The sequence below is a fragment of the Macrobrachium rosenbergii genome, chromosome 43, assembly GCF_040412425.1.
Source record: "Macrobrachium rosenbergii isolate ZJJX-2024 chromosome 43, ASM4041242v1, whole genome shotgun sequence".
Taxonomy (NCBI): Eukaryota; Metazoa; Arthropoda; class Malacostraca; order Decapoda; family Palaemonidae; genus Macrobrachium; species Macrobrachium rosenbergii.
The window spans coordinates 11,501,490-11,513,054 of NC_089783.1; positions in this window are offsets into that span (position 1 = coordinate 11,501,490).

The following is an 11,565-nucleotide window of genomic DNA, read 5'->3' on the forward strand; positions in this document are numbered from 1 at the left end:
ATTAGGCGCTTTTTAAAGGCATACATTACATGTCATCAGAAGCTAATTTAAACCACTTCACTCCAAATTATCATCCTTTTTATATGTATATACATATATACTTATATATATATATATATATATATATATATATATATATATATATATATATATATATATATATATATATATACTTATATATATATACATATATATATGTATATATATTCATATATATATATATATATATATATATATATATATATATATATATATATATATATATATTCATATATATATATATATATATATATATATATATATATATATATATATATAAATATATATATATATATATATATATATATATATATATATATATATACAGTATATATATAAATATATATATATATATATATATATATATATATATATATATATATATATATATATATATATATATATATATATATATATGAATATATATATATAATATATATATATATATATATATATATATATATATATATATATATATATATATATATGTATGTATATATATATAATATATATATATATATATATATATATATATAATATATATATATATATATATATATATATATCGGAAGATGAACTCTGTTTATATTGAACAAGCCAGCAAGAGCCAATGACTTGAAATTTAAGCTACCAAAGAATATGGTGTTCTTTGGAAAGATGTAACATCAAGGAATGGGAGGTACAGAAAGAGGAGATCACTTACTAGAAAAACAGACAAATAAAAAAAAATAAATAAAAATGTAAGTACATTATTAAAAGAAAATGAGAATTGTATTACAGTAGTAATACATTGTACCTTCGCTTGAACTTGTTTATAAAAGATAAATCTCTGGCAGAAGCAGACATTCACGATGGAGAATAGTGTTCTAGCATATGACCTAAAAAAAAAAAGTCGCATTGATTTTATGACTGTTATAAACATATGGGGCCTTAAGAGCAATAACTAACTTCCGTGCTGCATTTCCTGAAACTTTCATCAAATGCTTCTCAAAAGTGAGTCAAAAGTTGCGCCTACAATAGTTAAAGCTTCAGACTCATTCAGCAGAGTCCCATCCACCTGAAGGGTACGGTGGGGTGGAAAATCTGAACGAGATCTGAAAATCAATTGTGTTTTCGTTTACCTTGAGTTCAGCCTCATACTCCACCAACTACGCCATTCACTGATCCGGCTCATGTTCTGATATATATATATATATATATATATATATATATATATATATATATATATATATATATATATATATATATATATATATATATATATATACATTGTTACAGTCTTGGAAGGGGTGACTGGATACTGGACCTTGAAGTATAATTTTATCCTTATAAGAAACCCTTCTTATGCCCATAAACTGAAGATCAAGCAATAAATAGTAGGTTGCCAAGTGAAAGTGAATTTCTTAGTATTAATTTATTAATTATAATCACAGCATGGAAGAAATTACCAAGAAAAATTGGGGCGATTCCACTAAATTAAGTAACTTGAAGTTTACACATACTGCAATGACTGGGTGAAATGGATAAATCTTCAGGCAATCAGGGACACAGAAGCATGGCTAGACTGGTAACAGCATTGATTCCAGGTGAGACTAACACTAAGATCATACTCCCTCCATAACTTAATAAATGCAATTATTGGAGGGAGATCCGTAGCACGGTTTGAGAATTATGTTATACACTGTCAAGTAATTTACACATGGGGGTAATAGATTTACTGTTTTATTGAAAAGACAAGGTGTTACTGAGACTATGAAATGTGTGTAAGAGGAAATAAATTATTACTTCAAGGCCCAGTATGCAGTCACCCTTCCAAGACCATAACAATATATTATATATATATATATATATATATATATATATATATATATATATATATATATATATATATATATATATATGTGTGTGTGTGTGTGTGTGTGTATATTATATATATATATATATATATATATATATATATATATATATATATATATATATATATATATATATATATATATATATATATATAATGTACACATATATATTTGTGGAACCTGAAGGATTGTTAGTTCATAATCAAGATGCATATGGGAAACAGTTAAGTGTCTGCGATCCTCTTTTAAACTTGACATACCATTTGAGAGAGGACCTTGATAAGGGTTTTGAGTGCCAAGTAATTCAAATAGGTGTTAATGCTGTTTTCAATTTAGTATATCACAAGGCACTTATTAAAACCTTCCTAATCTTGGAGTTGGTGGATGTGTTTTAGGATTACTACAAGATTTCTTTACAGGTATGCAGCAGCGACCTGTTGTTGATGTGATCTTTAGCGAACAAAGACCATCTGCATAGAGGCCAGTTTCAATTTCCCCCTTTTTATCTAAGGATTTTTAGAATCTGCTCACTAAGCATCTTTGTAGGTTTTTTGAAGACAGTATTCTAGTACCAGCATTACAGTAGGGATCTTGGTTCTTGAGATGTACTCTTTTCGATATCTGTCTTGCTATTGACATGCATAAAGGTCTGGAGAACAAAATCATTGCATGCTCTGATGACGCTACTCTTCTAGCTGTTGTTCCTTCTCCACAACTTAGGTGTGTGGCTGCTAATTCTATGAATAGAGATATGGAACATATTTATGAATAGATCAGGTTTAGGGAATGAAGCTTAACCATTCTGAAGCTCTATGTATGATTGTAGTCGATCCAGGACAGTTGTGCCTTTGCATCCTGATTTACATTAAGATTTTATTTGTGACTTTTGATAAGAAACTGAGTTTTAAGAAGAACATACATGATATTGTTTCCTTTGTTTCTCAAAAACTTAGTATATTGCAGAAATCTTTAAAAATGTTTCGAGAAGAAGCTATTGAATCTACGTGTTATAACCCTTTTCCTCTTCCTTATTTGGAGTGCTGTTCTCTAGTATGGACTTCTGGTGCTGACTCTTACTTCAAACTCTGGATAATTAGTCACCAGTCGGTTTTATTTTGCCAACTTTTATTACTGACTTGTGGCATAGATATAACGTGAGTTCATTATGTCTGTTGCATAAAATATACTTCAACGACAAACCTTTGCACTCCTCTTTACCTGACTTACCTGTTTTTTTTTTCTCGCAACACTAGGCAGGCTGCTGCTGCAAACCTTGTGTCCTTTTCTAGTACTAGGTTTAATACTACTCAGTTTGCTAGGAGTTCTGTCTTAGCTACAACTAAACTGTGGAATAGTTTGCCTAGTGCAACTGTGGAATCTTCTGATATCCAAATATTTAAGCGAGGATCAAATTCATTACTACTTTCTGCTGATGTCTCCTGTGTGTTGGTTTTATTTTCTATTCCCTCATATTTCTTTATTTGTCACTTTTTCCTATAATATGTCTTTCTTTGCCCACTGATTTCCTTTTGGAGCTCTCTTGAGTGTATAGTCACCTACAATTACATGACACCATAGAGGAAGGAGCCACACTGGCACAAAATTAACTAACCAACCAGTCATCAGTAAGCCACTGAATTTCATCACCATCACTTTTGTATTTTTTCTTTTCTTATAGCAGCATATTATAATATACATAAAACATTTACTCTCTTCAGAGAAAAATAGCTTGATCAGTAAACTTGTTTACTGGATTCCTACTGGCGATTGGGCAACACTCCACCTAACAGTAAATAGGCACCATCATCTAGCACTATACTGTATTCTCCAAATGGGAACTAATCATTTAGGCGTAAATGGATTAGGCGTTCCATTATAATTGCCTTTGTATTGGAGAATCAGTGGATTTAAGTAATTTGTTGCTAAATTTGCTGCATCGCACTAAGTATTATTGTGTCAAAAATTCTTTTTTTATAATGATTTTTCCAGAAACTCTTCTTGCTCTTTTGAGTAGGAATCTTTTCTTACATTTGATATAGCTGGTAAAAATTTCTAATGAAGCTCATTGTATTACAGGTTATTTTTCTTTGCCTTGAATGTGGTTTACCAGAATTTGATAAAGGTTTTGTGTTTAACAAAACTGGCATCACAGACAAAACGAGAGATTTTGTTACTTAAAATTCCCTTCTTCTCTTTGTTCGTAAGTTTGGAATTAGAATTTATATTCATCCTCTGCAAATCTCAACAAACTTCCACCAATAGTGACAAATTTCCTATTATTCCGAAAATAACTTTGAAACTGCATCGCCGATGGCTCATCATGACTCCCTGATGATCTTTTACTTAGGAGGAAAGTGAGGAAATATTTTTCGTTGATCCTTATCCAGTGAGTGATAATTTAGAAAGTTTGCGACCAAATTCCTCCGCGAAGGAGAGAATGAAGACGTGCAACGTTAGCAAAGATTTAAATTACTTCTTGTATGAATACTTATTTCCTTGCAAAAACCATTTACTGTAGATATTCATTAATAAATAAGAAGAATTTTGGAAAGCGTTAAAGAATGCCCAAAAACAGTGAATCATTGCTAATTATGGAAATATTGGATAGCGTGCGCCTGTTAAAAAAACAATGAAAAGATCTATATTACCCTAGTAAGTAAAATATGAATTAACTGAACAAATCTGGTATAACCGGTGCACCATAAGCCTAAGAAAAATACTTCATTTGCGTTTTACTGTCGTACTCTGGCTTTGTGCATTAACAGTGTCCACGTCAATACGAGGGCCCTTCAATTACTTTACTATAAGTATGATAAGCTGAGCTGAAATTGGCTATCACATTTTGTTACCATTGCTCAATAGTGTTGTTTGTCCTTGGTTTTCATTTATTACTAAAGTTTAACTAATATATGAACATGACTAACATTTGTGATTTTAATGTTGTTAACATATTTGTCATCATTAAGTATTTTCAATTTTGTAGGTCCTTATTATTACTGAGGCAATAATAATTCTTTTGTTACTGTGCTTTATGGTTTAGATTCTAATTATCAAATATTTATTTATTATTATTATTCTTGTCCAGGTGGCTTTATTAATTGACACTTCATATTAGGCTCCTTGAGGTTCATCACTATGATTGTTTTTTTTTTTTTTTATATAGTAAAACATCTAACATCGTACAAAAGCTGTCACGATATAACAGATGACTGTAAAATCATTTTAAGCATCGAGACGATAGTAATATAAAATAAGATAAAAAGTGTAAGACGAGTCATTACTCAGATTCCGAATTAAGCCTGGGTAACAAACACAACGACGGATGGGCGGACCTCTTCACGTTTTAGTTGAATTTCGACAATAAATATGATCAGGAAAAATAAGCCTTTAAACAAAACATGAATAAGAAAAATTTATATGAAAACTTGGGTGAATTAGATGCTCTCTGTTCAGCATATGCAGGAAGGGGGTTCTTAAAAATAATTGCTAGCACGTTTGTTAGTAAGAAAGTTACGAAAAAATTAATTTTGTATTATTTCTTACTCTCTTATTTTACTCTTAGAGTTGCATAAAAAAAATGGAAACTCCTTGCACAAGCAAATTAAAACATCAACTTCCCCAGTCTCTGGGCTTATTATTGGCACCATTCATCGTTTGAGGTGTTCTAGGATACCAAAGAAGAATTATTAGGGGAAAAATAAAGTGCAAACACCTCATAGAGAAAAAAAATAGAAACGAGTTAAGCAATTTATATATGTTATATCATCTTTTCCTTAAGATGTTTTCTCTAAATAATGTGGTTTTCTGTTAGTAAATGACCTTAGGATGTTATATAACGTCTAAGTAGTTTTCTAAGTTTCGTATTTCTTATCCTAAAACTGCACACTATTTCAAAGAACTGTAATTAAGCGGTTATAAACACTTACGTTATCAACGGCGAGCTACATCACTGGGACTTTACCCCATTTTTTTTCTTAAATATTATTCAGGTTTTCTTCCATTGTAACTGCTGAATGGATACAACGCCGTAAAAGAGGTAAGTGCAATTTCAAAATAACATCATTTTCATAAACATTCGTTGATCAGGTCCTGAGTTGGCTTTCACGATATATAAATATTGACATAATTTCTTAGTTTAAAACAACTAATTTTCTTACTTTTTTTCCGTATTTCAAGACACCACCATAAGTTAGCCTCACTGGTCTTTCGGTAACTGGGTCCAACTTAGTGACCGAATTCATGTAAGATGGCCGACCAGTCCAATGGGAGCGCAATGGCGTCCAATCCAGCATTCCTCTCTCTCTCAATAGTCCCTCCTTCTCCTTTTACCCACTCTCCGTTCTGCCGGTATCGCTGTGCTTTTAGGCTTAACGGGAGCTGCTTGTGTAGCCGCCGCCATCTTGCGAAAGTTGCCCTGAGGTGACCCCAGCCCAGTCCAGAGAAGCATGGCCCAGGAGATTGCCCCCATTCTGCTACTAGGAGCCGTTTCGAGGGGACGCATATTCCCGCGCTAATTCACAGAGGCCGCCATCTGCCTCGTGCCACGAGACACCAATTCTGGGACCCAAACATTTTCATTTGACTATGTTCTATTTTCTTTACTTTTTTATCAAGAAACCTCCCCAAATTTCCCCGTGGTCTCCCACTTGTATCTCTCTCCCTCTCTCTCTCCCTTTGTTACTATATATCCCACCTTGGACCCCATACCTCTCTTCGATGCCAAAGCACCGCCACCCCCTTTGCATGCTTAATTTATTTCCCGGATGTTTAAAGATTGCTGTAAGCACTCGAGCTGGCGCGTGGACGGCCACAGTAAATCAAAAGACCCTTTGGTATCACTTCCTAGTTTATTTCCCGATTAGGAAGTGATACCACAGGGTCTTTTGATTGACTGTGGGCATCCACGCGCCCGATCGAGTATTTAGAACAATCTTCAAGCATCCGGGCGTGATACTGTGGTGAGTTGGGATAGCTCGATGATATATATTTAGGGCCTTAATGCATGCTATTCTTATAGTTGATTCGGCACCCTTCTCTCTTTATCGTAGGTGACGTAGGACAAAATTTTCTCAGCTCGCTCTTTCATTCGTCGTTGGAATCCTCCGTGTGTGATGGAACAAAGCAATTTCATCTATTACAGCGCCGTTAATTACTTACTTTTATGAACTCTTATTATTCTCTTGTGCCCATGGTTGTAATTATTTTGTGGACTGCTGTTATTATTTGTTAAGTAAATGTGGTTACTCGTTAACTGAGTATAATTACGCCCTACGGTAATCTGACCAAGGGAAAATATTGAGGCTAATATTCCCAGGCTTTTCATTCTTAGTTTTTTTTTTTTTTTATTACTGTCAACCATTCTATAGTACTCCGTTGCAAGGCCATAGCTGCCAAGTAACACCGGAGAAAAGTTTACACCAAAAAAACTAAAATTACTGCATTATCACTAAAGCTGACGATAATGCACGAGTTATAATATTGCCCTTTGTTGTTAGAGTTGTCAGGGACTCGAATTCACCCACAGTCACCTTATGAAAAGAAGCGTACATTTTTGTACCACGCTAAAGAGTTAATTTTGAATGGCCCACTTTTTTCATAGATCAAAGCAAAATTGGTTCCTACTTTAATAAATGCAAATCTGACTGGGCACTTTGAAAAGGCTATATAAAATCTAAAAATATTTCGAAAATTTAATTTTTAAAAACCCTACAGAAAATTATGTAAAAGACTACATTTCAAAGGATTTATAAAAAAAAATGAAGACACGAAAAAACATAGCTTTCGGAGTGAAACAAAAAATTACAAAAGAACACTATGGTGGGAGAGCTAAAAAAACATTTTGAAGAACCAAGATTCTCTACGAAAACTGATGATATGCTGAAATGATGAAATTCAGAGATATCTCCCCACCTGAAATACCTGTGAATTTGTCTTGAAAGAGGAACATGTCTACAAAGCAGTGGTAATTGTACGTTCAAGAAGACACTTCTGTGTTTAATCTCATAGAATCTAAATCGTGAAGCCTCAAATTTTGCTTTTGTCATTCCAACTTCTAGTTTTAGATGCTCAAGACTTCTGCGATTGCTAACTTTTCTGAATCTAATTTTGCAACCAACATGCCTAATAAAACGTTTCTATTTCACTACTTAGGAGGGGAGATATGAAGAAGCAGTTTCTAACTTTTCTCACTTTAAAAAGAGACGAAAACCCTCTGGAGAGAGAGACTTAACTTCTACAGGTATTTGGAAGTTCAGAGGCGGGTACGTGACAGGGGTTCTAAGGAATCCAGGCGAGAGCGCACGTGTCGGGGGTGTCTGGAGGCCTTGGCATTCACAATAACACAGGTGGAGCTGTGGAGTTCTCGCTTCCTCTCATGGTCCTATCTCTCTGCCAGTCTCTTTGCCCATTTAAAAATATACGGAAACCGGGGAATTCAGACGTTTTGGCAAGTAGTGTTTGAGCTGGAACTGGAGAAGCATTTTAATTTTATTGCATGTCCACTTGCGTGCAATGTGATTCAAATCCTATATTCTACATAATTTGTTTACGAGTTACTAGGAAAGTGTTAGTCAGTAGATTTAAGGATAAAAATCTTCACATGTTCTTAATAAGTGCTTTTTAGTTAGATGGCCATTTGTCATCAGGTATGCCTTACGGGGATGACGCTATTAAAGATGGCGGCGGTTCATCAAGCAGCTTATCTTACTCCTGTGAATGCTGATCTGATGTGAATGAAAACTGCGTCGAATTGTTAAAACAAAAGCTTATAATGTTTATTTTCATTTATAATTTATACTGTTCGATATTTTTGTCTTAAACTATGTGAAGGGGGCGACATGTAAAAATAACCGAAAACAACAGATATTAGTGTCTAGTCCATGGCGTTTGACATTGCTGAGATGAATAGTGACACTCCTGATGCCCCGATAAGAAGGGGGGTGAGAAGGGGTGGGAAGGGGGTGACATGTAAAAATAACCGAAAAGGACAGATATTAGAGTCTAATCCATGGTTTTCGAGGTCGCTGAGATGAATAATGAAACTCCCAATACCCTTAAGTCCAAGTTCAGCCCCGATAGGAAGTGGGGTGAGAAAGGGTGAAAAATAAAATGTTAAAAATGACAGATATTAGCGTCTAATCCATAGTTTTCAAGGTCGCTGAGATGAACAGTGACACTCCCAATGCCCTTTAAGCCCAAGTTCAACACCGATAGGAATTGGGGGTGAGAAGGGGTGAAATATAAGATGTCAAAAATGCCTGGGCAATGTAATTGAAGCAACTATCTTAAAAGGAAAGGGAGAGGAAGTGAGAAACAGAGGGTAGATGGGCGTTGGGAGGAGAGAGAGAGAGAGAGAGAGAGAGAGAGAGAGAGAGAGAGAGAGAGAGAGAGAGAGTTTATATATGCATGTATATGTATATATGTACATATATACATATATACATATATACATATATAAACTCTCTCTCTTTCTCTCGCTCTTTCTCTCTTTCTCCTCCCAACACCCCTCTACTCTCTCTCTCTCTCTCTCTCTCTCTCTCTCTCACACACACACATCCACCTTCCACCCACATGTTCATACCCACCACATCCACAGACTAACCCACATGTCCACATTCACCATATCAACATCCTCACCCAAATATCTATACTCACTGTATCCACATCCTCACCCACATATCTATATCCGCTGTATTTACATCCTCACTCACATATCCACATCTACCACATCAACATCCTCACCCACATATCTTCATCCACATCCTCAACCACATATAAACATCCACCACATCAACATCCTCACCTACATATCCACATCTACCACATCAACATCCTCACCCACATACCCACATCCACCACATCAACATCCTCACCCACATATCTGTACTCACTGTATCTACATCTTCACCCATATAACCACATTCACCACATAAACATCCTCACCCACATATCAGTACCCTCTGTATCCACATCCTCATCCACATAATTATCCACATCCACTACATCCACATCCTCACCTACATATCCACATACTTCAAAGTAAAGCTGTTTTGCTCACAGTGAAAAATCTTGGAACCATCCCAGCTATGTTGATGAATTCTTCCTTGCTTCAACATTGTCGTATTGCAAACAAATAGCAAAATATTGTAACTTTGCGTGCATTCACTATTATAAGTCCACCAAACATCATTTTCTCGTGTTAGAAGGAAGGACTATTTTGCTCCCTGTGCAGTTCCTGAGGCTTTATGGAACTTTGGTACTTTGACGAATTTTGCCTTGCTTGCAACATTACCGTATTGCCGCTATTATTAGCTTGTTGCACACTGCACCTCCATCCGGGACACTACAATGAGTGTGGTTATTTGTTCTTTAGAAGAGCCTTCTGAGAAAGTAGTTCTTAAATTAACTGATTGCATGTCATTTTCAGGCCCTTCTGTTGTAAGGTAATGATACGGGTTTAAATATATTTGTCATGATTAAGTTTCACATATACATGAAACTATATAATGGTCATGTGATTATAGGAAGTTATCATGTGTTCCAAGGCTATATTACGCTTCAGTACGAGTTCAGTTTACGCCTCCTGCCTAAGGAGACGATAAATGGCACTTTTCCATTCACTATCAAATTAAATTATTAATGAAATCGTAATTAAGCTTTGTCTTCAACTCTCCGTATCCTCTGAGGCAGCCACGTGGTCACCATGCGGTCATTTTTTTAACAAAGAAATTTACAGCAATTTTAACTATAAGCAAGTGGTGAACGCCATCTATAGGCCACCTAAGAAAATCAGCGCAAATGAACAACTGCGATGGACGTGAAAGCTAGCTAGATTATTTTTATTACAAACTTTCCCTCATTATTCAAGATGTTAATTGCTTTGAGATAACAAAATACAACATCAATTGGAAATAAACAATTCATAAAAAGGAAAAAAACCACTAAAATTATCACCCACAGCGAAAATGACGTTGCACCTTATAGACGTTATGAAGATCCAGGCACACCAACATAATAAGATTCAACACCGTGTTTTGGGCAAGAATTTTACAATCTTGAGCATAAAATAACAGAATAAAAAATCGTTTACTTAAAGTTCATGTTTCCCAACTTACTACAGACTACTTTAAATAATAAACTATCTTTAATTCATCAACTTTAAAAGCTGTACACATTGGCAGTTCCGACAACTCTGCTGTTACTGTTCGTAGACGTAATGGTCTCGCCATCTTTTACTCTGAACAAATGCATGCAGAAAACAAATATATACAATTTACATTATTTTTTGCGAGGGGGACTGGGGAATCCTATGAAAATGAATTTATAAGTAGGAGGAAGGACTTATCACTATTTTCGTAGTCAATATCCTTCAAGATTAACAAACCACATAATTGGTGTTTTAGATATAACCCTAATACTTATCATAAACAGATCAAATACAGATTCTTCCTAAACACATCTGTTGAAATTGATGACCAATTCTTCATCATTTTATGATACCAGAACATCTGAAAAGTATTAGGCATTGCATAAGGAAGAAAGGACTATTGTGGTAATAAAAACATGAATTGTCACAGAGCCAAATTACACAAAAATAAAAGAGAAACATATTCAACTTGAAAATAGTTATAACCCAACACTAATTTTATTCTGAAAGAATTCATCGATAATA